Source organism: Schistocerca nitens, chromosome 2 (genome assembly GCF_023898315.1).
Source record: "Schistocerca nitens isolate TAMUIC-IGC-003100 chromosome 2, iqSchNite1.1, whole genome shotgun sequence".
Classification (NCBI taxonomy): domain Eukaryota; kingdom Metazoa; phylum Arthropoda; class Insecta; order Orthoptera; family Acrididae; genus Schistocerca; species Schistocerca nitens.
The window spans coordinates 574620146-574645461 of NC_064615.1; the positions used below are offsets into that span (position 1 = coordinate 574620146).

General features: G+C 38.3%; 1 protein-coding gene across 4 annotated transcripts in view; it reads right to left on the reverse strand.

Moving 5' to 3' along the window:
- Window positions 1–25316, reverse strand: part of LOC126236621 (uncharacterized) — a 50268-nt gene that overhangs the window by 12984 nt on the left and 11968 nt on the right. Inside the window, exons 3-4 of one of the 4 annotated variants that reach the window (XR_007544965.1) lie at window positions 4382–4431; window positions 1811–1873 (exon numbers count right to left, since the gene is read on the reverse strand). The gene's annotated coding sequence lies outside the window, so the exon portion shown is untranslated. Of the gene's footprint in view, window positions 1–1810; window positions 1874–2139; window positions 2271–4381; window positions 4432–23497; window positions 24559–25316 lie in introns of those variants that run through there. The other 3 variants (XR_007544967.1, XR_007544966.1, XR_007544964.1) reach the window with 3 other exon arrangements.

Below are 25316 nucleotides of genomic sequence, written 5' to 3' on the forward strand. Positions count from 1 at the left end.
GCACGTAAGCATTAGTATAAATGTGCATGTCAATAAAAAGATAAATGTGCAAAGCATACGACAACTTTCTCTGTCATACATTAGGGTAAGGTCTTGCTGAGAGCCTGTGAAAATTCTTGTCCTATGTAAAATTGCTAAACAGGTTGAAGACTTCTATTCATATTCAGCACTCATTGCCCAGTCTGGTGTGGGATCGATGACTGAGCAGTTTGGCCTGCCTCCCCCCCCCCCCCCCTTCCTCTCTCCTCCTCTTAGCCTCTAAGCCAAACAACCAATCAGTCTAGTGCAACAATGGAAGATGGTAAAAGGAAAGCTGAAGTTGTAAATTTTGCACTTAAAAATGTCATTCATGCTGGAGGATCATACAGACATCCCATAGTGTGCTATCATACAGACTCTAGCAGTATGGAGGATATAGTAGGAAATTGGCACTCCTGGTGTTAACAGGCAAGTAAAAGAGTTGAAAATAAATAAGGTGCTAGGTGTGAGTGAATTCCCAATTTGATTTTATAGAGAGTACTCCCAGCATTCCAGCATTAGCCCCCTAACTGGTCTCACGTTTATCACAAATCCCACACCCAGTGCAAAATCCCGAGAAACTGGAAAAAATGCAGGTGACTCCTGCGTATAAGAAGGATAAAAGAACGGATTTACAAAATTACAGACCAATTTCCTAAACTTTGGTTGCTGCGTAATTCATGAGTATATCTTAAGTTTCAATATTGAGTTGCCTTGAGACAGAAAAGCTTCTGTCCACAGTCCAGTGCGGATTTCAAGAGCATCACTCATGTGAAACTCAGCTTATCCTTTTCTCACACAATATCCAGTGGACCACAGATGAAGAGCAATAGGCTATTCCAGATTCCTAGATTTCTGGAAAGCACTTGATGCAGTGCCTCACTGCAGACTGTTAATGAAGGCCCAAGCACGTGGAAAAGGTTCTCAGGTATATAGACAAAACAATAATGTACATCACAAAAGGTAGTGAGGACTGGATTACAAATGCTAGTGTACACACCCACAATACAAGAAAGAAGAACGAAGTACAGAGCATACCCCACCGACTGGCAATGCTAGAATAAGGACCCCAGTACTCTGGTATCAGACTACTAAGAAGTCTGCCCAAAACCCTGCAAGATAGTGTACTTCACAATGACTTTGCAAAGAAACTTAAAGACTATCTCATTGAAAAAGAGTTTTACAGTGTTGCAGAATACTTATGCCATTAAATTTGTATATATTGTTACTCATTATCAGTGATGTAAAAATGTAAGCTAAAGGTGTAGAAAAATAAGTGATAAAGAATTTTAATACTTTGACATGTCCTATATTACACGTACATTTACTGTACACAATGTAATCTTACAGGATCAAATAAAATTCAATTCAATTCAATTCAATATGAATGACTCAAAGAGGTTTTAAGTAATAGAATCTAGTGTGTTGTTCAGGACAGCGTATATTCATCATCAAGGGCAAGAGTATCCTCATGAGTATGAGGCTGCTCTTGTTCTCTACAAACAAAACCACCCAATGAATAGGGTGAGCAGCAATGTGCAACTAGCTGCTGATGGCACTGCTGTGTATGGGAAACTGTCTTCATTGTTTGACTGTAGGAGCATACAGGATAATTTGGGCAGCACTTCTGTTTGGTCCAATGAATGGCAACTTGCTCTAAATGTAGAAAAATGTGCAAATGCAAATATACTTTCACTCAATACTGTCCTATGACATAATCCACTGGGGCAGTTCAGCTACACTCAAAATGTATTTACTCACATTCTAAAGAAGAGAAAGATATGAATATCATGTACAGTTGATAACCAATCATCTTGCAGAAGCTTCTTCAGGGACTTCACATTCTTGTACTTACCTGCAATACAATAACTCCCTAACGATGTTGCTGCACAATATAACCTACAGTGACATAAACAAATCTTTAAAATATGCTCTTTGCAATGGTTACTAGTACAAATGAGTGGGTGTCATATATTGGAAGCTACATGATGTCAAAACTCAAGCAATCATTTGTAATTATACTGTGTTTGTATTAAGGGATATAAATTCCCGTCAACAGTAACGTTCACACTAAACAAGCTTTAACTTTATTATATGCAGACAGCAGCTTGCAAAGCTCTTTGTAAAGTTGGGTAATGCTTACTTTTGAAGTCTTAGATAAACACAGCAGTTGATAATCAATCTGAGAAAATTCACACTAGCTGAAACCGCTTGTTAGTATATTTCACAACAGTGATCTGTAGTGGCTGCATCTGCAAGTTAGAGCATAATCTGACTCATTTCATAATTGTGAATATGTCTCTTTATGATTGTTTATCTGTAAAACTGTTTGTGAGAGACAACATAACAAATTAAATCAGCAAATAATGTTCTAAATAATTGATAGAATTGTAAACTCTAATAAAAATGGCTGCCATTTAAGAAATTTATGATACTGTTTTATATTCTTGATGTTTTCTACATTACTCATAAACTTGCTGCACACAATGTAATCCTACAGGATCGAACAAAAATAAAATCAAGCTACAACATGATACAGGGGTGATTATGAGGCAAAAGTAAGACAAAAACGAAGGTGTGATTGTTTAGTGGGAAACTTTGGATGTAGTGGCTGAAATGACATGGGTCATATATTCATAGTCATAATTGTCAAATGAACAACATGTTGGGATTAAGACATTCTACAAGAAGAAACTAGTCTTTCAGCAAGAAACAAATGGAACCGGGACTGAAGCTGCTAGAGAGCTACTCACTGTAAAGATGACATGTTGAGTTGCAGACAGGCACAATGAAAAGACTGTTACACATTTATCTTTCAGCCAAAACAATCTTCACCAAAGGAAACACACATTCGCGTACACAAGCAAGCACACCTCACACACACATGAGCACAATCTCCAGCACCCTGACCAATCTGAGCTGCTGGAAATGGCACCTATGTGTGCATGAGGTGTGCTTGCTTGTTGCTTGTGTGAATGAATATGTGTGTGTGTGTGTGTGTGTGTCATATTTTTCTTTATATTATTGATATTCTAACATGGAATTTCCATTGTTTGAAAATGGAACTGACTATATTTGCACTAAACAATTCAGAAATTGTGAAAGATATGCTGGCCCTTAACCAGTTTTGAATTTCAAATTACCACAGACCATCAATACATATAGTAAAAATAGACACAAGTCTAGAAAGACAGAAACTATTCAGCCAGGAAACATAGATTATGAAAATTTAATGATAAACAGGTACACTAGATTAAATTAAACAAAAGTTCATTACTGATTATATTGAAAAATGAAGCTTATACAGACATCCGCAAAAGTTCTGTTATTTAACAAAGGTACTTCAGCAACATAAAATATGCTGTAGGTATGATGAAACCAAATGAAAAGCAAATTTCAGATTGAACACAGCAGCTCTTAAAGGGAAGGTGCAAGTTTCAAGGAAAGGATAATATGAACATGTTAAATTATGCTGAATATGAAAAAAAATAAAATAAAATAAAATAAAATAAAATAAAAATAAAATAAAACAAAACAAAAAAAAAACAAAAAAAATCTTTGGTATACAAAATGGAAACTTGACTATACAAAGAACTGAACACAGTAAGCTTATGAAGAAAACAAAGCTTAATCAATGTTTTGGGTACATATCACATTTAATCAGTTAAGGTGGCACCAGAACTAACTACATAGACAAAATTTTATAAGCATTCAGAGGTTTCTTTAAATGTTCAAGAGATCAATATGTGAGATGGTTAACAATGCAAATAATGAGACACACTAGGGCATTATGCAGAGAATTGGTAGAAAGTATGCTGCTTGACTTGATATTTTATTTTAGTATGTAAACTTATTTCAGCTTTATTGCCTTCATCAGTACATGTCCTAACATTGTAGATGTTGTAGATGAACATATGTCAACTTTGAGTAAACTAATTAGTGCTGTCTGTAGTTATTGGATGCAATATTTTTCTCACTGACATTTTAAAGTTGTTCAATAATCTGTTGTTGCACTTTTAATACATTCTTTATTATTTGATAGGCATAGAAATTCAAGTTTGACATATCCATCTACAACATCAGGACATGTACTGATGAAGGCAATACAGCCAAAATAAGCTTATATATCAAAATAAAATATCAAGCAGCACATCGTACTGTCTACCAATTCTCTGCATAATGCCCTACTGTGACATAATATATACTGCAGTTTCCACAATAAAGAAACACATGAAAAGAATGATATTTCACCAGTAATATCAAATGAAATGTGTAAAGCAATTTGAGTTACGAAGAAAGGAAGGACATCAGAAAATTAAGGATTTTAAATAGAAAATCAGAGCATAAGTAATACAAAACAAACCTGTAAAATTATTTGCAGATTATCTGGGGAAGCAGACAATTACCAGAAAACTGAAAAAAAAAATGCTGTAACTATCTGACTTCATAAGAGAGGTATAGGTAACATACAAAAATTTTAGACCTGCTGGCTTTCAATATTTACTCGTACTAAAATTATCATTATTCACATAGCACCATTTGAAAATCATGAATGAAATTATAAGTCAGAGCAGTAAATATGAATTGCCACTTGGCTTGAGATTCATAGATGTTGAGAAAGCTTTTGACTTGGTTACAACAAAATCTCTAGTAGCAGCTCAAGAGAAACAAGGTGCTGATTTGAAGCTTCGTGACAAATTGTAACTGTTTGCTGGACCAGGACTCAAATCCAGAATCTTGCATTTCATAGGCAATGTTTTTATCAACTGAACACTCCAGACAAAGCTCACTACTCAGCTCTGAACATTAGTCGATTTATGTCTGCATCATAAAGTTGTTCTTGATTGAAAATTTCCATTTATGAGCCTAATTCTTGTCATTTGCGGGAGGTGTTACTGTTTTGTTTCAATATGTAGAAAACAGCAGCTCAGTCTCATCGAATACTCTCAAGTACGTATGGAAAGGACACTAAAGAATGTGTCATGAGTGGTTTCAATGCTTCAAGAATGGTGATTTTAACATCGTAGACTGGTGTAGTGGTGGAAGAGAGAAAGTTTTCCAAGATGCAGAATTAGAGACATTGTTGAGTGAAGTCTAGTGTGAAACTCAAGAAGAATTGGCATGATTAGTGGGAGTGACACAGCAAGCCATTTCAAAAAGTATCAAGGCTATGGGCATGATTCAGAAAGAAGGAACTTGGGGTCCCATGTGAGCTGAAAGCAAGAGACGTTGAACAGTGTTTGTGTGTTTGTGAACAGTTGCTTCACAGGCAAAAACGGAAGGGATTTCTGCATCGCATTGTGACCGGGAACGAAAAATGGGTTCATTAAGATAACCATAAATGCAAAAAAGCATGGGGATATTCCGGCCATGTTTCCACATTGATGGCCAAACCGAATATTCATGGCTCCAAGATCACACTCTGCATTTGGTGGGACCAGCTCGGCGTCATGTACTATAAGGTGTTAAAACCAAGTGAAACAATCACAGGTGCTCATTATCGAATGCAATTAATGTGTTTGAGCAGAGCATTAAAAGACAAATGGATGCAATACAGCAAGAGGCACAATAAAGTGATTTTGCAGCATGACAACGCTCAACCCCACGTTGCAAAAGAGGTCAAAACGTACTTGGAAACGTTAAAATGGGAAGTCCTGCTCCACCGGCTGTATTCTCCAGACATTGCTCCCTCTGACTGTCACCTGTTTAGATCAATGGCGCATCACGTGGCTGACCAACACTTCTGATCTCATGAAGAAGTCACAAATTGGATCGATTCGTGGATTGCTTCAAAAGATGAGCAATTTTTTCGATGCAGGATTCGTACACTGCCCAAAAGATGGGAGAAAGTAGTGGCCAGTGATGGAAAATACTTTGAATGATACATGTGTAACCAATTTGTTTAATTAAAGCCTCAAATGTTGGGGAAAAAATGGCAGAAGTAAAGTTGTGCACCTTGTATAAAAACATAAACAAATTTGGATAGGATTAGGTGAGTACAGGGAAGAAGTATCATCCTAAATGGCTCCACCATACACTAAGGGCCTTTACCAGAATGAATCTATATCTCTACAGAGGAGAATGCACAAAGTCATTGCAGAAAGAAAGATTCATTCTGAAAGGTGTTGATTTAACTAGTTTTGCAGACTGAAGAAACAAATATGTCAATGCACCTATTACATTTCATCATGATAATTGTAAATTCATAACTGAAAGAGAGGTCAAGCAAGAAGATTCCATATTACTAAAACTTTTCTAGTTTGCAGAACCTTAAACTGGGAAATAGAAGAATGGATCAATGTTAATGGAACATTATGAACTATCTTCACTTAGCTGATGGCACTGTAATGTTTGCTCCAGTGCACACGAATTTCGATAACTAATAGAAGAATTTAACGAAGATACAAGCACACAGAACATGTTTCCCGATATGTCACTGGCTCAAAGACTTTTTAAGTAACAGAACCCAGTATGTTGTCAATGACGGCGAGTTTTCAACAGAGACAATGGTATTGTTGGGAGTGTCCCAGGGAAGTGTGATTGGACTGCAGTTATTTTTCTATACCTATAAATTATTTGGTGGACACGGTGAGCAGCAGTCAGCAGCTGTTTGCTGATGATGGTGTGGTGTACAGGAAGGTGTCATCATTCAGTGGAGGGTACAATTATGACAATATTATGAAATGCATAGATCAGTACTCACCAGATAGCAGAGATGCTGAGTTACAGATGGGCACAACAAAAAGACAGTCGCCGGCCGCGGTGGTCTAGCGGTTCTGGCGCTGCAGTCCAGAACCGCGGGACTGCTACGGTCGCAGGTTCGAATCCTGCCTCGGGCATGGGTGTGTGTGGTGTCCTTAGGTTAGTTAGGTTTAAGTAGTTCTAAGTTCTAGGGGACTTATGACCTAAGATGTTGAGTCCCATAGTGCTCAGAGCCATTTGAACCATTTTTGAAAAAGACAGTCAAACAAGTAAACTTTTGGCCAAAAAGGTCTTAATCAGAATTAGACAACATAAATCATACACACTTGCACAAATGCACTGTGTGTGTGTTTTGTCTAATCCTGATGAAAGCCTTTTTGGCTGAAAGCTTACTTGTTGACAGTCTTTTTGTTGTGCCTATATCTGACTCGGCATCTCCACTTTATGGTGGGTAGCACTCTATCCTTTTCATAATATTATCATCATCCTATCCTGTATTTTGCACTGTAGGAGGATACAACATGACAGACAAAATTTACAGTTGATATGATGAATGACAGCTAGTGGTAAATGCAGAAAAATGTAAGTTAATGCAAAGGAGTAGGAAAAACAAACCCTAAAGGTCGAATACAGCAATAGTGGTGTGCTGCTTGATGCAGCCACATCAATTAAATATTTAAGCAAAATATAGCAAAGTGATTTGAAATGGATTGAGCATGTAGAGCTTGTAGCAGGGAAGGTGAATGGTTGACTTCAGGTTTTGGGGAGAATTTTAGGAAAGGGTGGTTCATCTGTAAAGAAGATCACATGTAGGACACTAGTGCAATTCATTCTTGAGTACTGCTCGCTTGGGATTTGTGCCATGTCAGACTGAAGGAAGTCATCGAAGCAGTTCAGAGGCATGCTGCCAGATTTGTTACCAGTAGGTTTAACAACACATCAGTATGAGGGAGATGCTTCAAAACTCCAAATGGGAATCCCTGGAGGGAAGACGATGTTCTGAGGAACAATATTGGGAAAATTTAGAGAACCACCATTTTAAGTTGACTGCAGAATGATTTTGCTGCCGCCAATGTTGATTTTGAGTAAAGACCTTGAAGAGAGGAGAAATTAGGGCTCTTATGGAGGCATATACACAGTCATTTTTCTCTCACTCTATTTGCAAGTGGAACAGCAAAGGAAATGGTACAGGGTACCCTGCACCACACTCTATACGGTGGATTGTGTAATATGTATGTATGTAGACATAGATGTAGATACAGAAGGTTGGAAGTAGGCCTAAAAATCGATGATAATATGAGTGAAACAAATTATTTAAAACATTGAAATATTATAGCACAAATTAACAATGAAATCATAGAATGAGTTAAAGAGTGCTTGTATTTCTGGCTATTGAAGAGTATAAACAGACAAATAAAAATGTTTGGAAGTGCTTTTCATAGGGTAAACAGAGTTTTCAAAATGAAGAGTCCATTGTGCTTGAGATGGAGAGTTTGCTGTAAGTGTGTACTGCCAGTTATGGCTTATGGCAGTGAGACATGGAGTTTTAATGTGAAAACCACTCAAAGACTGGAGGGAAGCTAAGTAGGCTAAGGAGGGATGCAGGATATGAATTACTATGAGAAGAAAGAAAACAAACAACTGGATTGGGAATCAAGTGGGGTGAGAAGTCTAAATTATGACATAATCAACATGAAATGGAGGTTGGTGAAACATTTAGCTGGCTAATGGAACACATAAAGACCAAGGAAATTCTTTGCTGGATTCCAAGACATCAAGATAAAAGAAAAGACTGAGTCTATGACGTAACTGAAGGAAGGTATATGGAATTAGAAAATATCCAGAAACAATACGGATGTACGTGGCTGAAGATTGCAGTGTATGGGGCAAAAGATGACTAATGGCTGACAGTAACTACAATGACAACAAAAACAAAGAACAGCAGCTAGTACTTCAATTTTTGCTGTTCTTTGCTTATTTGTCATGTGACTATTTGCTTTTTTCTGTTGCATAAGCTCTTGCCTTCTTTCATTGATCAGTTTAATGATTCAGCATGTCCACCATATGACTGTAACATTTCTGTGGACTTAATGACCAAACGTGATTTTAGTCAGACTGCTGCAATTTTTCTTAGTCTGCTAACATGATATTCATGAAATGTTTGTTCTATTTTGTGGTATCACTGATTAGTTGCAGATTTGTGATGAGTGGCTTTGTGCCAGTCGGTAAGCCAGTTTGAGCTTGCAGGTTTGCACAACATTTCCATACGCTACAGTGTTTTTATCTAATATATGAGAAAGGACTGCTTCAGTCTCTAATGGTCTTGTCATCAATAGGACTCTGAACTCTAGTCTCCCTCCCTGAGCAGTGTCTCATATAGTGTGACAGCAAGAAGTAGTGGCTTTGTTGATAAGAGGGGGGTTTGGCAAGGAGAGAAATAAGTCAAAGGTGCCCAATCACAGTGCATCAAAGTTTTCCAGTGTGCTGGAGCTACATAGATGCCAAGGCAATGAACTGTCTCATTCATTCTAAAGGGACATGAGTGGCTGACTTGTGTAGCAAAATTAACAGGTAAGAGCTTTCACAGCTAGCAAAACTTATAATAATTATGTGGATAAATGGCACTGGAGATACCGTACCCTGTTCACACATAAGGGAAATTCTCCCTTACAGATAAGTCTACAGTAATCAGACACCCCCACTCTCAAATACTCTGCAAAATAGAAATCTTACCTAGAAATACTCATGGCATTTAATGTTGTCCATAACATTCAAGCTAGCCCCAGAAGTGTGGAACAACATTGTCGAAACTGGATTTGTTGTTCAAGAATTAGGTTCTGCACTTGAATGTAACACAGAATTTCATTAGGCATGACAAATGTGCTGAGCCACTTTGGAAACTGCTGACTGTAAACTGTTCAGCCAATGCAATTTTGTCAAATAAAGACATGTTTGGAGACTGTGACTGTTATATGAAATAAATTGCTGGTGGTGTACTGCACTGCACTGCATTTTAGCGTCTTTGACACTCATATACCTTTTAAGATATGTATTTGCTTTTGTAAGTTGTGAATCAGAACATGTAGTGCACACTGAAAATTCGTTTTGTGACTAAATGAAAGTGGTTTACTACGCTGAGCAACATCCTTGAGAATTTATTTCATTGCAAGAAAACTGCAGAAACAAATTCGTCAGTTGGACATTTCATGTAACTTGCATTCAAACACAAATATGTAGTGCACCCATTTGGTTACATGTTTACAATTGTGAATTACTGTTTATCCTATGGCAACTCACAGGAAACCAATGTATAATTTGTTTTGGTGAAAGCATGAAAAAACAGTCTGATGATGAATTGTGAAAAATTTGAAACCAGTAATGGTAGTTTTTAAATAAAGTAACCTAAAATCAATTTGTGACTGGTTTTCTGTAGGCCATCAACAATTTATGATCAGCCAATAGTTCATAGCAATGCATTTCCTTGCCTGCCTTGGCCTATCTAAATTTGCCTGGATAGTGGCTACCAGAGCTGTGTTTGATCAATATTTTATTTAAATTTACCATAATATGACATGAATACAGCACCAACAGTTATTATATAGTAACCTTACTTCAGTCACTAGCCCATGTAGCTTATAAAGTTACAACTGGTTTTAACATAATAGCCATCTTCAGACAGCCTTATCCAATGCTTTTGCATAACCTGATAGTCCCAACACAACAAGCAGCTACAGAGCCAGAGTGAGACTACACATGAAAGACATATCTTGATTGATTTATGATCCCTCCAGCCATGTTTTACCCTTAATATGACAGCAAGGGTATGCCAAAGAGTACACTTTTATTGTATTCTTAGTATTGAAGTTCCTATTTGTTATATTGTGGCTACTGGAAAGGGGGAGAAATAAGTGATAAGACTAACTGAACATGTCTGAGATGTAGAATCCGGATAAAGATTTATAAATCATACCCAATTTGGAATGATGATAAAGTTGCTACACACTTGTTGGATACTGTCATTTTCGTTTCTGTCAGTCTGAAGCAGTTGCTTGAGTTGTTGATCTGTTGAACTGTATGGTCCTCCAGCTGTATTTACATTGAGGACACATAACTAAGTAAGAACATCTTCTGTCAATTTTAGCTCAATTTCATGTACAGTATGGTAAGAAACAGTCTGAAAAGCTTGTAAGGCTGTTGCAGGGTAAACTGTACTGAGAAATAATTGTTAAGAAAAAATTCAAATCTTTGCACTGTTTCTGGGTTAATTAGCATTGAAGTTAATGAATCAGGCCATTGCAAGTGCAAATTCAAGTTGCCCACCACATAAAATTAATGTCAGTTGTTCTGATACCATAGTGCACAAGATTGATCAGTCTTCGGCTTGAGTTTGATGTCCAATTTTTGTACTGCTCTCTTCATCAATTTTAGAAAACAAAATGAAGAACATGTTTAGTGACCTGTCTCTGGCAGGTTGCTTGAATATGTACACACAACCATCTGATTGGCTAATGTCAAAGCTAATTAACTCGGAAATGGCATAATGTATCAGACCCTTTTTCTTATCAATTATTTCTCAGCACAACCTATCCTGAAACACAAATACAAGCTTTTCACGCTGTTCCTGACCACCCTGTGTTTGTTGTTATGAATAACTTTTAGACACTATCAATAATATAGTAAAACTGTTCTACAACAACTGACTGAATCAATTTTTTCATTTGGTTGTTTAACTCATCAGCTACTGCATTGTATGACAGTCAAAATGCAGAGGTTCTCTATAGTGAAGGAATGTTTGTTGTTAGACAATAAATGCTTGTAGTTAGAAAATATTTCAAAATTGCTGAAACAACTAGAATGTGTACTTCAATATTTTTCTTTAGTTTCAAAATGAATTAGAAAAATCAACACATGAATATCAATAGTTCACAAATGGACATTAAGCTTGGTATAATAACAGTACAAAATATTGCCATATAGGCCGAGTGTGGGTTCTAATCATTGTATGGCACCAACATTTGTTAGATACTCTTATGTGTCAATGTGGAACCAATTTACAATGAAAATACAAAATTAGATGCAATTTTGGCCACTAGGTGCATATCTGACACTGTGAATGCAAGGAAGATGTACAGAAATGTTTCCATATGTAATGGATTAGGGACAGGATGTGAGCAGAAAAGGTCAAACAAGTGTGAAAGGTATAATGCTGATTTTATTATTAACTGCCACTTACACAATTTGTTCAATATGAGCACTGGAGATCAGATATGCATCTGGTCGCCAAAATTGGAACTAATTTTTTTCCAGTGTAAATTGGTTCTACATTAATGCATTAGCGCATCTAGCAAGTTTCACTGTTATACAATAATTATGGCCCACAGTGGAACTCCATGAATAGCTGCTCTGTAATTATAACCACCCATATAAGTTAATGACAGTATGTGATGTGACAGTGGCAATAAGTGGATGAATCATCAGGTGATTTTCAACTAGCTGACAAACCTGGCATTACCTGGATATTTTGCCAATTTTATATTAGAAACAAAAACAAAAAATGGACTGCATCACACACACACACACACACACACAAATGCACCAAAACGCACCTCACACAGACATGACACTCTGTTAGCTGGAGCCAGACTGGGAGCAGCAGGGCATTATGAGAGAGGCAACTGGGTAGGCATAAAGTGGAAGCTGGGGCAGAGAGGGGGAGGGAAAACAGGGTACGGGTGGGGGACAGTAAAGTGCTGCTGGGAGCATGCAGGGGTCAGGTGAAAAGTGGGGCAGCTAGGTGCAGCAATCAGGAAGTTAGAAGGAGAGCAGGGGAGAGATGGGGGGTTAACAGAAAAGAAGAGACGTAAAAAGATGAATGTGTTGGTGGGATAGAGAGTTATGTAGTGTTGGAATGGGAACTGGGAAGGGGCTAGATGGGTAAGGATGATGACTAACGAAGGTTGAGGTCAGGTGGGTTATGGGAATGTAGGATACATTGCAGGAAGAATTCCCACTTGCACAATTCAGAAAAGCTGGTGTTAGTGGGAAGGATCAAGATAGCACAGGCTGTGAAGCAGTCATTGAAATAAAGGACATCATGTTGGGTGGCGTGCTCAGCAATAGGGTGGTCCGGTTGTTTCTTGGCTACAGATTGTCGGTGACCGTTCATGCAGACAGATAGCTGTTGGTTGTCAATCCCATGTAGAATGCAGCACAGTGGTTGCAGCTTAGCTTGTATATCACATGACTGGTTTCACAGGCAGCCCTGCCTTTGATGTGATAGGTGATGTTTATAACAGGACTGGAGTAAGTGGTGTTGGGAGAATGTATGGGACAGGTCTTGCATCTAGGTCTGTTACAGGAAGACAGGTGTTGGGTGGCTGGAAAGATAAGACACGGGAGATCTGTTACACAAGATGTCTTTCATTTCAATTACTGCTTCACAGCTTGTGCCAGGTAGATCCTTCCCACCAACACCAGTTTTCTGCATTGCACAGGTGGGAACTCTCCGTGCAATATATCCTAGGTTTCCATAACCCTCCTGGCCTCAATCTTCATTAGTCAATATTCTTACCCATCTAGCCCCTTCCCTGTTCCCATTCCAGCACTACACAGCTCTCTATCCCACCAACACACCCACTCTTTTTACTTCTCTTGTTTTCCACTAACTCCCCCCCCCCCCCCCCCCCCTATCCTGCTATCCCTACCCCTCCTCAATCCAGTCTCCTCCTCACCCCCATCTAGTTGCCCTGCTGCTTGCAGTCTGGCTCCAGCTGTCAGAGACTTTGGTCATATGTGTGTGAGGTGCATTTGCGTGTCTATTTTTGGCAAAGATCTTTTTGGCCGAAAGCTAACTTTCTGACAGTCTTTTTGTTGTGCCTTTCTGCAACCCAGCATCCCTGCTATGTGGTGAGTAGCAACTATCATTTTCATTATATTATTATATTCCACACTGGATTTTCCATTGTTTAAAGGTATAAGCAGAATACTCCAGACAGTTTCTGTATGCTGGGCACAGCTACTTTGTATGTCTACAACACGATTTTGTAACACTCTCTACGGCAATGCCACTTCATAGCTCTCTAGAGGGCTATTCTTTTCACCTACAGTCATTTGCGCTCCACTGTTGAAAGCTATCAAAAGCACAACCAGGTGTCAGGGATTTCCTTAAGTTGACTTGATGTAGGAATGTCTTACTAGTAAAGTAAAGGGTGACAATTATTGAACTGTTGTTGTTGTGGTCTTCAGTCCTGAGACTGGTTTGATGCAGCTCTCCATGCTAATCTATCCTGTGCAAGCTCCTTCATCTCCCAGAACCTACTGCGACCTACATCCTTCTGAATCTGCTTAGTGTATTCATCTCTTGGTCTCCCACTATGATTTTTACCCTCCACACTGCCCTCCAATGCTAAATTTTTGATCCCTTGATGCCCCAGGACATATCCTACCAACCGATCCCTTCTTCTAGTCAAGTTGTGCCACAAACTTCTCTTCTCCCCAATCCTATTCAATACCTCCTCATTAGTAACGTGATCTACCCACCTAATCTTCAACATTCTTCTGTAGCACCACATTTCGAAAGCTTCTATTCTCTTCTTGTCCAAACTATTTATTGTCCATGTTTCACTTCCATACATGGCTACACTCCATACAAATACTTTCAGAAACGACTTCCTGACACTTAAATCTATACTCGATGTTAACAAATTTCTCTTCCTCAGAAACGCTTTCCTTGCCATTGCCAGTCTCCATTTTATATCCTCTCTACTTCAACCATCATCAGTTATTTTGCTCCCCAAATAGCAAAATTCCTTTACTACTGTAAGTGTCTCATTTCCTAATCTAATTCCCTCAGCATCACCCGACTTAATTCGACTACATTCCATTATCCTTGTTTTGCTTTTGTTGATGTTCATCTTATATCCTCCTTTCAAGACACTGTCCATTCCATTCAACTGCTCTTCCAAGTCCTTTGCTGTCTCTGACAGAATTACGATGTCATCGGGGGACCTCAAAGTTTTTATTTATTCTCCCTGGATTTTAATACCTACTCCAAATTTTTCTTTTGTTTCCTTTACTGCTTGCTCAATATACAGATTGAATAACATCAGGGAGAGGCTACAACCCTGTCTCACTCCCTTCCCAACCACTGCTTCCCTTTCATGCCCCTCGACTCTTATAACTGCCATCTGCTTTCTGTACAAATTGTAAATAGCCTTTCGCGCCCTGTATTTTAACCCTACCACCTTTAGAATTTGAAAGAGAGTATTCCAGTCAACATTGTCAAAAGCTTTCTCTAAGTCTACAAATGCTGGAAATGTAGGTTTGCCTTTCCTTAATCTTTCTTCTAAGATAAGTCGTAAGGTCAGTATTGTCTCATGTGTTCCAACAGTTCTACGGAATCCAAACTGATCTTCCCCAAGGTCGGCTTCTACCAGTTTTTCCATTCGTCTGCAAATAATTCATGTTAGTATTTTGCAGCTGTGACTTATTAAACTGAGAGTTCGGTAATTTTCACATCTGTCAACACCTGCTTTCTTTGGGATTTGAATTATTATATTCTTCTTGAAGTCTGAGGGTATTTCGCCTGTCTCATACATCTTGCTCACCAGATGGTAGAGTTTTGTCAGGACTGGCTCTCCCAAGGCCGTCAGTAGGTCTAATGGAATGTTGTCTACTCCCGGGCCTTGTTTCGACTCAGGTCTTTCAGTGCTCTGTCAAACTCTTCACGCAGTATCGTATCTCCCATTTCATCTTCATCTACATCCTCTTCCATTTCCATAATATTGTCATCAAGTACATCGCCCTTGTATAGACCCTCTATATACTCCTTCCACCTTTCTGTTTTCCCCGCTTTGCTTAGAACTGGGTTTCCATCTGAGCTCTTGATATTCATGCAAGTGGTTCTCTTTTCTCCAAAGGTCTCTTTAATTTTCCTGTAGGCAGTATCTATCTTACCCCTGGTGAGACAAGCCTCTACATCATTACATTTGTCCTCTAGCCATCCCTGCTTAGCCATTTTGCACTTCCTGTCGATCTCATTTTTGAGATGTTTGTATTCCTTTTTGCCTGCTTCATTTACTGCATTTTTATATTTTCTGCTTTCATCAATTAAATTCAATATTTCTTCTGTTACCCAAGGATTTCTACTAGCCCTCATCTTTTTACCTACTTGATCCTCTGCTGCCTTCACTACTTCATCCCTCAGAGCTACCCATTCATCTTCTACTGTATTTCTTTCCCCCATTCCTGTCAATTGTTCCCTTATGCTCTCCCTGAAACTCTGTACAACCTCTGGTTTAGTCAGTTTATCCAGGTCCCATCTCCTTAAATTCCCACCTTTTTGCAATTTCTTCCGTTTTAATCTACAGTACATAACCAATAGATTGTGGTCAGAGTCCACATCTGCCCCTGGAAATGTCCTACAATTTAAAACCTGGTTCCTAAATCTCTGTCTTACCATTATATAATCTATCTGATACCTTTTAGTATCTCCAGGATTCTTCCATGTATACAACCTTCTTTTATGACTCTTGAACCAAGTGTTAGCTATGATTAAGTTATGCTCTGTGCAAAATTCTAACAGACGGCTTCCTCTTTCAATTCTTAGCCCCAATCCATATTCACCTACTATGTTTCCTTCTCTCCCTTTTCCTACTGTCGAATTCCAGTCACCCATGACTATTAAATTTTCGTCTCCCTTCACTACCTGAATAATTTCTTTATCTCATCATACATTTCTTCAATTTCTTCGTCATCTGCAGAGCTAGTTGGCATATAAAATTGTACAACTGTAGTAGGCATGGGCTTCGTGTTTATCTTGGCCACTATAATACGTTCACTATGCTGTTTGTAGTAGCTTACCCGCACTCCTATTTTTTTATTCATTATTAAACCTACTCCTGCATTACCCCTATTTGATTTTGTATTTATAACCCTGTATTCACCTGACCAAAAGTCTTGTTCCTCCTGCCACCGAACTTCACTAATTCTCACTATATCTAACTTTAACCTATCCATTTCCCTTTTTAAATTTTCTAACCTACCTGCCCGATTAAGGGATCTGATATTCCACTCTCCGATCCGTAGAATGCCAGTTTTCTTTCTCTTGATAACGACGTCCTCTTGAGTAGTCCCTGCCCGGAGATCCGAATGGGGGACTATTTTACCTCCGGAATATTTTACCCAAGAGGACGCCATCATCATTTAACCATACAGTAAAGCTGCATGCCCTCGGGAAAAATTACGGCTGTAGTTTCCCCTTGCTTTCAGCCGTTTGCAGTACCACAACAGCAAAGCCGTTTTGGTTAATGTTACAAGGCCAGATCAGTCAATCATCCAGACTGTTGCCCTGCAACTACTGAAAAGGCTGCTGCCCCTCTTCAGGAACCACACGTTTGTCTGGCCTCTCATCAGATACCCCTCCGTTGTGTTGCACCTATGGTACGGCTATCTGTATCGTTGAGGTGTGCAAGCCTCCCCACCAACAGCAAGGTCCATGGTTCATGGGAGGGGATTTATTATTGAACTATATGAAGAAAAAAAGAAAATGTATTTTAGTTATGAACTATGGTATGCACAAACTTCATTCAACATGAAAACATCACTACATATATTCAGATTTATGTCGTGACATGCTCAATATGCCTGCATTGGCAGTGATTTGGTGCTGACGAATAGTAAAATTCTGCATGTCCTTCTGAAGTGTTGGAACATCGACGCTACTGATGACCTCCTGAATGGTTGTTTTCAGCTCAGCATTTGTTTTGGGTTTATTGCTGTACATCTTGTATTTAATATAGCCCACAAAAAGGAGTCACATGTGTTCAGATCTGGAGAATACGGCAGCCAATCGAGGCCCATGCCAGTGGCCTCTGAATACGGTCACCTAAGTGCTCCTCCAGGACATCAAACATTCTCCTGTTTTGATGGGGTCTAGCTCCCTCCTGTATGAACCAGATCTTGTCCAAATCTGGATCACTCTGGATAATGGGGATGAAATCCTCTTCTGAAACCTACACGTATTGTTTGGTAGCCACCGTGCCACCAAGGAATATTGCACCGATTATTCCATGACTGGATATTGCACATCACACAGTCACCTGTTGAGAGTAAAAAGACTTCTCAACCATGAAATGCAGATTCTCAGTCCCCCAAATATGCCAATTTTGCTTATTGATGAACCCATCCAAATGAAAATGGGCTTCATCACTAAACCAAACCATACAGTGCATGTTAATTCCCATCATGTCCTGTGGCCAACCATGCAGTTTGAACATCCTGACACGAACCGTTCAGAAGTTATGACAATTTTATTTCATATAGTTCAATATAATAGTATTATAACTTCGTCAAAGATGTGGTATTTCTTCATGTGTGTCAGTGTTTATGATGTCATACCTCTTGAACTATATGTTGTATGATAATGTATTTGTGTAGGTACATTCAGCAGCATATGAGGATAATGTCTGCAAAATATGTTGAGAGAAGAGTTAGTAGCACATAAGTAATAAATTTAAACATCATGCATGATGTGGCTGTTTTTCATGAATCTCACTGTTTATGACATCATATCTCCTGAAGTATAATAGGAAGGTGGCTCTTAGTCCTACACTGACTGTTGCCTAACAGTAAGGGATATGTGTACCAAGTTTGGTTGAAATTAGTCCAGTGGTTTAGGAGGAGATGTGGAAACACACACACACACACACACACACACACACACACACACACACACGTCCATTTTTATAACATGCATGGATCTGTACAAACACATTCTTAAAAAACATTGTTGCATTCTTCCTAGAGGCCTCCTGCTACATTTATGTTGAGAATGCATGACTTCAGTGAAGTTTAGATCAGCTGTGTATACATATTGTCACTAATAAATTTTAGATTCTGTTAATTATTAAGTAAAATTGTTCGATCATGCTAATTATATTTTCGCTAGTTTAGCAACCTCTGCTTCGATTACATAGACTGTATGGCCTACAGAGATCTGTTTGCTTTTATTTAATCAAATTTTTATGTTGTTCACAAATTACAACACCTTCTAAGCTTTTCACACAAATTAAGGCCATATAAACATGGTCTTTTCTGAATGTACTTCTGACCAAAAAGGATCCTGGTAGCTGGAGTCCAAAGTTTTTGTTGATCATGCCTTTTGCATTCCTTTGGAAATATTTCCATAGCAACTTTCATCCCCTAACAAATATTTCTTTACATCTAACCAAGAAGTGAAATATTTGCTTTCATAAATTTAACTTTAAAATTTTTTAATGTAACAAAATATTTTCTTAAAAATTTTCATCCCCTGTTGCATTTCCTTAAGGATTGAATTTCCAGAAACATGTATTTTTTTTATTTCTAACCGAGAAGGCAAATACTAATCGTCATAGATGTATCCTTAAAAAATCCTATAGCAGGTCTTTAGTAACTATGTATTTTCAAAACAGCTTTCACCCAGTATTTTATCCCCTTGGTGGTTGAGTTTTCAAAACTGCTGACACATGTATTTTTTATTTTCTTACAGAGAAACTAAATATCAGTTTTCATAGTTCTAGCTTCAAAATTCCCTTAATAGCGACATACTTTCAAAAAGCCTTCCATCTCCTATTTCTCCGCCATAGAAGTGGAATTTCAGATAATCCCTTCATGCCTACAGTATAAGATCCACACCCTCTCCAAACTTCAAGTTTCTATCCTTAGCAATTTTGGCTGCGTGATGATGAGACAGTGAATCAATCTGACACTATTTCACCCCCTTAGAGGTTGAATTTCAAAAACAGTGACTTGTGCATGTTTTATTTTAACAGAGATGACAAATACAATGAAATATTTCCATAAAAACTTCCATCCCTGATTTCACCCCCATAAGGGTTGAATGTCCAAAAACAGAGAAACACATATTTGTTATTTCTAACTGAGAAGCCAAATTTAAAATTTTCACAGATTTAGCTTTAAAAATGCTTCCATAATAAAATATTTTCATAAAAATCTAATCTCTCATTTCATCCACATTGGGGTTCAGTTTCAAAAACACTGAAACATGTATTTTTTATTTGTAACCAAGAAGTTAGATACCAGTGTTCATAGATTTAGCTTCAAAAATACTTTAGTAGTTCTTTAATTATGACACATTTTCAAATAAAGCTTTCATCCACTATTTCGCCACCTAAGGGTCAAATTGCCAAAAATGCTAAAATGCGTGTTTCTTTTTCTGACCGAGAAACCAAATACCAATTTTCAAAGCTTAGGATCAAAATTGCCTTAATAGCAACATACTTCAAAAAAAAAAAAAAAAAAAAAAAAAAAAAAAAAACCTTCAGCCCTCATTTCACTCCCATGGGGTTGAAATTTCAAAAAATCCGTTCTTAAACAATGCCTGCAGTATAAAATCCACACCTTTTCCAAATCGGAAGTTTCTATCCTTAGCAGTTTTGGGTGGGTGATGATGAGTCAGTCTGTCAGTCAGTAAGGACATTACCTTTTATATCGAGAGATTACTGTGAAATCTCAAATTAATCAGCACAAAAGTTTGCATCCTACTGTGTGGATAAAGTTTTAGGGTGCACTAAGGTTACAGAGTGGCTGTAGTAGTCTAGTGAGAACAGTACTAGACTCAGACCCTGGAGCTCCTGGGTCCTACCTTGTATAGAGGTGGAGATTTTTCCTCATTACAATCCCTCGAGGGTGACGGCAGACCCACTCAGCCTGCTTTCAAATGAGTACCAGGGATCTTTCCCTGTGGTACAAGGTGACTGCGGAGATTGGCCCACAACCTTCTCCTCCTGATGCCTTGGTGAAAAAAGTTTGCACTCTACCTGTAGTCAGGCCAATAGCCCAGTCACGGGCTTGTGCAATGGAAGGATACAGAAGTTGTAATGTTGTTCTGGGACAAATTCTGAGCCTAATGACAAGTAGCTTCAGAGAGTCCAGCCTGAGGGTATATAAGGGCCAACATAATGCTGGAGGGAGAAAAAATGCACTGAAGCAGTGGAACTGAGTGGATGTCCTGACTCAGTGATAAGCAGAAGCAGATAAAAGGGGCAGTGTAGGCTGAAAAAGCAGAGGCAGATGAAGCAGCAACAGAAGTGAAGCTCTCCAGGAGCCCATCAGACTTGCATCTATAATCTGGCAAGGTGTTTTTAACACTCAATAGAAAAGTTGCTGACTCTAAAGCTCCAGTAACCTCGGGTTGCAATTCCTCAGTGGGTCTCTCCACTTCTCTGTTAGCCAGCTTCAGTCTCAGTTGGCTGTTCACATTGGATCAGAAAAGGGGTACTCACCGAGGGTATGCCAATGGGGCAGTGAGGTGATGTGAACAGAGAGTAGATAAGATATATTATTTACTTGCTTGGCTACTTGATCACTTGCTTTTTAAGCATATACTGCCACTCGTTGGACGTATATCTATTTTTTTTTTTCAAGTGATATCTGTTGAATTTTGTTAGTTGATATAGTTTCAGAATGTGAATCACACTTGCAGTTGTAACGTCCCTATGTAATGTAATATGATTGTAATATTCCAGCTGCGAGTACCAGCGATGATGCACTACCGTAATTTGATACAACAGTGCTCTTTGCTTTGATAACAATGCTCTTTTCTGGGAAAAAAAAGGAGCATCTACTTTTTCTTGTAATTGTTGGAGATAAGTTTGCATATAGAAGTAATTTGAAGTGCGGAGGTCAACATGTAATTGTGATTATCAAGAATAAAAATTGAATTTGTGGAAAAAGAAGGTAAATATTGTTTACGAACTTTTATTCGACATTGGATCCCCTCATACCTTCATAAAAACTATTATTGTGTTTAGCAATACAGAGATTTCTTCACGAATTAACGATAGTGGGCCGTCTGCTACTATCACAGTCTGAGCGATGCACTATATTTCGCTGTTAGCTTGTATGTTCAAGACGTTCCCTATGCGACCAGTTTGTTAGTCAGAAGATATCATACCGCCACTGTTGTTGAACCTTTCTGTTTCCAGAAAAGAAAATCTTATGGTGACTGTGAATATTGTAGCTGATAAGGGAGACGGCATCTTCATCGTGAGTTGTAGCAGTTTTGTCTGACTTTGCCTGGCATTCTCTGAGAACTGGAGAAGCAGAAACCCCTGATGACAAACTCATCCTGTACCTAACCCGATCTCTCCTTACAGCAGCCATGAAGAAAACACTTTCATCTATAGTCAAATTTCTTTCACAGATTGTTTGTGATAGACAGGTAAAAATTTTATAATGTGCGCATCTAGGCACAAAATTCAAAAGAAAGCTTTTTTTAATGCAGTACCTGTCTTATCTTTGTCAAAGAGTAAGTTAGTTAGTTAATTAATTTTTCCTTATGAGTAGCAGTTCACAGTATTGTATAATGTACTGAATTTATCTTGATGATTACTTCTGATTCAGTCATGTAATTTCTTCCATTTCAATGCTACTGAGCATTTTGACATTTTTATCCAAAGTTCACAGTTAAGTGAATGCCTGTTCATAAACATGGATGAAAAACTGACCTACAAGTGGCTTATTGGCACTCAACAGCAAGCAAATAAAGCAACAACAGTAACAGTGTCGACAGGTGATAAATTGATGATAATGATTTAACTATGCCAAAAAGATTGAATATTTCCACTCAGAACTGAAGATGTCAGGGGTCAGGTGACTGTTAACTGTTGTCGTTTGGTTGCTCCCACAGACTGGTTTCACTCAAAAGGAATGAATGAATAATAATCTAACTGGCACATAAAACTGCAAACGACTGAATAGATTCTTTTTACATCCTGTTGGTACGATACACTTATTTTACTCAAGACAGTGAATGAATAGTCTAATCTACATGCAAAACTAAAACTGAATGAATCAATTGTTTTCATTTGATTTCTCCTATAGACTGGTTTCACTAAAAAAATCAATGAATAATTCAACTGATACACACAACTACAGCTGAATGAGCTGATTATTTTTCAACAACTGAATGAATCAATTGTTTTCATTTGGTTGTTCTCATAATCAGCTACTGCAGTGTATGACAGCCAGCATGCAGAAGTTCTCTAAAGTGAGGTAATACCTGTTGTTGGGCAACACATACTTGTAGTTAAATGATCTGTCAACATTTGCTGAAACAACTGGAGTTTAAAAAATGAATCTAAAAAGCTGACACATGAATATAAATTTTTCACAAATGGATTTATGTTTGATGCTATATCAATATAAAATATTGATAGTTTTGTTTGAATACCCATACCTGGTATAAGTTAATAACAGAAATTGATGTGGTCGGTTGGTTGACTTGGTGGAGATCATAGGTCTCATTGGATTGTGTCAAGGATGGGGAGGGAAGTTGGCCGTGCCCTTTCAAAGGAACTATTCTGGCATTTTCCTGAAGGAAAGTGATGTGACAGTGACAATAAGCAAATGAACCCTCAATTTATTTACAACATATACAAATACATTTTTGAGCAACAGTGTTGTGTTCTTAACAGTGTTGGAAAAATAGATTGCTGCTTCCCATAAAGAAGAAATATTAAGTTCCCCAATTAAAAGACACTTACACAAACAGTGGGAACTCCACATATGAATATCGACAATGTAGGAAAGCTTTCCACTAGAGCCTTCATCAGCAAAAGAGAAACACACCGCATTAACATACACAAGCAAGCACACCTCATGTACACATGAATACCAACTCCGGCGGCTCAGGCCAGAATGCAACTATCATGTGGGATGGCAGCAGCAATCTGGAGAAGATAGGGAATGGGAAGAGACAGTAGTGTATGGGTGACGGGGTGGGGGTGGGGTGGGGGGGGGGGGAGGAGAACAGAGGAAAGTTATCTAGTGGAGTGTGCAGGAACTAGAATGCCAACAGGAGCAGCATCAGGAGGGTTTGAGGCAGGGAGGTGGGGAAAAACGGAGTGATAAGGTGAGGAGTGGGGAAAGACGGGTGGGTCTATTGGCAGAGGGTGGCAAACAAAGAGGCTGGGAGACGAGAATGGGGAGAAGATAGGACAAAGGGGGTGGAAACTGTTGGGTAGAGTGTGTGGGTACAGTGTGATATCATAGGTTGAGGCCAGGATAATTACTGAAACAGAGAATGTGTAGTAACCATAACTACCGTCAGTACTGTTTAGAAAAGAAAAGCTGGTGGTCGAGGGGAGGATACATATGGCTTGGGTATGTGTATGAATGATGTGTGTTTCTCTCTTTCTGATGAAGGTTGTGGCTAAGAGCTTTGTGTAAGTGTCTTTTAATTGTGCCTGTCTGCAACTTAACGTGTCTTCTTTATATGTAAGTAGCAATCTATCTTTTCCTACATTACTGATATTCCTATATGGAGTTTCCATTTTTTATTGTTGCATCCTTCCTGGAGGCACATACATTGTTTGTTCTTCCCAACAGTAAACGAGTGAATAGTTGAGTCATAAACAGACATGAAACAAAATCATGTAGAAAATGATGTAAAATCTTAAAAATGACATAATTCTTGAAAAATTAAGTACAGTATGGTACCAACAGGACCAAAAAGGCAAAATTAAATTTACATTTGGGGTTTTAGAACTTGTGAACGGCATGTAGCACATAAGGAAAAATATATTACATGTGAACAAACCCTGGACATTGCTAATAAACCATACTAAAGTGAATTAAAGCTGCCGATCAACTTAGAAGTGAAAATACTATACATATGTGCTGTCCCATTAAGAAGATATCCATGGTGAGAGTTTTGTCTTGGAAATGTTGTCTTCCTGTGGAATGAAAAAGTTCTCCTCCCTGTTTCCACATCACTAGGTGTTCACATCTTCATAACTTCATAGACCTCAAATGGCTACTGGTGTAACAGAGCACCTGTTTGACAAAACACATTTGAAAGAAGCTTACTTCTTCAAAATTCTAATAAGGTGCTAATTTCTAGTACTATACTGTGTTACATTTCTTTTCATTTGTTGCATGTGTCTTCATTTGTAGTGTCGCTACTGATCGCCACACGGTGGTAGAAGTAGGAAGATGTGACCACTGGAACTACTGCCAACCCATGTGAGTTAACAGTGTGTGATACTCATTGAGTAATTGTTGAACAACAGCCTTAACTGCAAATAAGCACCATATTTGAGGACGAACATCTCTATAATGCAGTGTCATGAAACCCAGCTGATCAGTACAGCATGAGTGTTGTAAGTAGTGAATGAAGTTATTTCTCAATTTTTCCATAATCAGTAATGAGTTATAAGAGAGCAATGGTGCATGAATGAGGTTTACTTGAATGTCATACATTGTGAGGCGTACAAGAATAGTGAATAGAGTGAAGAATTGACTAATATTTTTTGTTCCTCATAAACAAATGAAAACCATGAATGAGAGTGAGAAAACCATAAAATATACCACCTACAATGAAATATAACAAGAAAAGTGTGAGTCAGACTTACATATCTCTCTTAAAATTGTACAGATAGAGGAAATATAGAACTAGCCAGTATCTTTGCTGCTTCAAGAGCTTTGATAAAAAGGACAGTAGTCTTCTCGTCAGTATATCATGTCATAACCATAGTCAAGTCTAAATCTTTAATTAGTGTGTCAATGAAGTGCAACGCTCAACAACAAAAGAA